This window comes from Halyomorpha halys, unplaced genomic scaffold (genome assembly GCF_000696795.3).
Source record: "Halyomorpha halys isolate HHAL.00 unplaced genomic scaffold, Hhal_1.1 Scaffold795.1, whole genome shotgun sequence".
Taxonomy (NCBI): domain Eukaryota; kingdom Metazoa; phylum Arthropoda; class Insecta; order Hemiptera; family Pentatomidae; genus Halyomorpha; species Halyomorpha halys.
Window position 1 is genome coordinate 175,887 of NW_027113076.1, and position 3,500 is coordinate 179,386.

The following is a 3,500-nucleotide window of genomic DNA, read 5'->3' on the forward strand; positions in this document are numbered from 1 at the left end:
GTTAAATAGTTTTCGAGATATAGCTTTTTAAAAAGCAAAATTCCATAAAAATGTTGTATGGGACGTACTGAAAGATCAGTAGTTAGTGAATTTATTTTGAAAAATTCATATCTCAAAAACCATTTAACGTACAGATGTCTATTAGCACTCAAATTAAAGCTAGTTTAATGAGCTATAATGTAGTTTATGGTGTTTATCTTCGCAGGAGTAATAGTTTACATGAAATTTGCTAAAAATAAATTGATTTATAGTTGTTCCGAAAAATTTTCATTTGCCAAATTTATATTCATATATGAATATCATAAAAACTACTACCCCCTACGAAGATAAGTGTCATTAACTACTTTATACTAGTAAGTTAAATTTCCTTTGTTTTGTGTGTTGGCATTTTTTCAAAAATCCAACATTTTATACGAACAACTAGAAACTAACATTTTGTGAGTATATTTTGCCAAATATCACAAAACCTACTACTCCAACAAAGATAAACACAATGAACTATTTTGTAGTAAATTTAACTAGCTTTAATTTGAGCGTTGGCAGACATCTGTACGTCAAATGGTTTCTGAAATAAAGTTTTTCATAAATCAAATTTATTGTCCCCACAACTATACATCTATTTATTTTAGCAAATATCATGAAAACTATTATTCCTACAAAGGTAAAGGTCATAAACTTCTTTATAGTAAATTAAAATAGCTTTAATTTGATTGCTAATAGACATCTGTACGTCTCATAGTTCCTGAGATATATATTTCTCAAAATAAAATAACTAACTACTAATCTTTCAGTAGATTTTTACTACTAATCTTGCTGTAGATTTTTACTACTAATCTTACTGATATTTCAATACATTTTTATGAGATGTTGCTTTTTAAAAGGCTATATCTCGAGAACTATTGAACGTAAATACCTCTATTAGGACTAATATTTCATCAAATTTACACTTCTTTAAATAATCTTCTCTTAGATTTTCTAGTGTTGTGGTAGTTTTTAAGATATGAAAAATCAATGGTTTTTTAAGGTTTTGAAACAGCCGCCATTTATAATCCCCCTACCTATACTTGGCAGACTCATCAATTTTTACTATTAATTATACATAGTTTTTATTGGAGTAATCAAAAATTGGAGTGAGATAACTGCCTTTTTTTCTTTCCGGCTCTTGTACTATAAGTTTTATTTCCCACTTCTTAAATTACTTTATTTTAAATAATTTTTATTTTGTACGTATATTTACTATCTAGATTTTCATATGTATTTTATTATTTGTTCTCTCCTCTTACTTAATTTTAATATTACTCTTCTCATACAGCCTTTATCTTCTTATAATACTTAAACTATTCATGTCTTTCAACACTATTTGTGTTTCTATAATGTTAGTTATTTTCTTATCATCCTATCTGTCTTTTTGTTCATTGGTTATTACCCTGTGTTTTGTTCTTAGCCCTGATGAAGGTTTGAAATTCTGGCCGAAACGTTGGCACTTATAAATAAGTTCTTACTTATTTGTATTGTTTACTTCCCGCACCCTAACCATCTTTTCATTATATAAATATATGTTCCACTATTAACTCATCATTTTTTTGTTCTTTTTATTATGTATATTCTTTTTTTTTGTCTACCTTTATTACTTATTATTTAATATTACTAATTATATCTTATCTCTTGTTATCTTTTTCAATTTAAGTACTCTTGAAAGATGAATTAATATTAAAATATTTCATTGAATATTCAACAGGTTATTCCCGCGTAGCCTCTGACGATGTTGCAATATTGGAATCAATAAATAGAGCCCTAGCTAATGATAAATTGATGCCAGAGTGACTATATTTAGCTTCCTCTTTTGAAAATAGCTCCTGTTCCAGTTACTGCTGAAATATTTATGCTACTCACCGCGGTTGCTAGCAGTAGCTGACATCCATGTCTACGCAATGACTAAATTATTCAAGAAAGGACAAACTTGGGGACATTATCCTATCGGAAGTCTGTTATGGAAGGTCGATCTCGTAAATACCTACGTATGTTAGGTTTTTTTTATAATTAATTTATTGAAATTTACAACTGTCTGTATCACACATAAAGGTATGTAGATTAACTACTCTATGGTAGCACTCTAATAACATTTCTACATGAGAAGGTCTCGAGACCATCTTCTTTTCAAGGACCTAGGAGGATTGTCGGGACTAGAAGAAAAGGCAAGGCTAGAAACTGATATCTGGTTTGGGATAGATCGATTAAATATGGAACATTAAGCCATTGAGAGACCTGACGGCCGTGAGGGTTGGGGCATGTCCTAGAGCGCTCGTTTCGGAACATTGTGGGTTCGATTCCCACCTTGGAAGTTAATATTTAATTTTCGGCGGTCCCAAAAAATGAACCTTGACACTCCTATCATCAGTACCCGGCAAAAGGCATTGAGAATTTTACGAAGTATTTTGGATTGCAAGGATTGGATACGAGAGGAATTCAAAGGTTCAGTGGAACCCCAAAGTAAACTCCGTATGTAAATCAGTCTTTTGCAATCGATTGGAAATTTAAACCGTTTGTCTAGTAAGTGCTGTAATAGTCGGAATCGACGTGCAGTTTCGACACAGCCGTCCTGGATCTGTTCGACAGGGGTAAGAACGACATTATTAAAAGATAGTGTTGGATGTCTAAGACGAAGGGTAAAGATGATTTGATGGGATTTATTTTTATTACGACACCATTCTTCGAGGGTTTCGATATGGAATTGAAGAGTTTAGGATGCAATTAAAGGCTTATAATATATATAATATCATAGTTGATTACTTTGTATCACCTTATATTCCCAGTTTTGTAAGAATCTACAGTTTTCATTAAGGTGCCTCTACTCGTTTGTCAAACTATGACAAATTCGTGCTTGAACAAGCATGCAGATGAGTATTTTTGACAAGTTGTATTAGTTTTTGGGCACAAATCGAATTCCACTTGTGGTGCATCCACAGGTTTGTGTTCAGTTTGCACAAATATTATAACAGATTAATATTTTTTCTTTTCTTCTTTTTTTTTTTTTATTAATTAAAGAATTTTCCCAACCTTCAGATTCAGGAATTAGGTCTAGTTTAAGACAGTATAATTTAAAATAATATCACTTCAGTGTACATACTATGATTCAAATCTTGTCAGTTAACTTTAGCAGATTATTTCTTATATGACACAGCACAAATATAGTTTTTAGTCATTATATGTTTGATTTGTTACATAAACAGATAGTAGATAACAATTCTAGAACGATAGTTGAATTCACAGGTTATACAATACTATTATTATTATATTATGCAATACTATATATTGCTATGTACTAGTGATAGATTGTATATCGGGATGCCAGGATAATCGCTGAAGGCAACTATCCAAAAATAAGTTAATAAATTGATTATAAATTGAGTCCTAAAAAACTATTATTATAATTGGATTCCTTTCCAAAGGCTGTTTGTGTGTTTACCAGTTTACCTTTTTTTTTCTTTTTTTTTTATTTT

The 3,500-nt window shown here is 30.5% G+C and overlaps 1 protein-coding gene across 2 annotated transcripts in view; it reads left to right on the top strand.

Moving 5' to 3' along the window:
- Nucleotides 1–3,500, top strand: part of FMRFaR (FMRFamide Receptor) — a 42,374-nt gene that overhangs the window by 18,496 nt on the left and 20,378 nt on the right. The gene's annotated exons all lie outside the window — the stretch shown is intronic.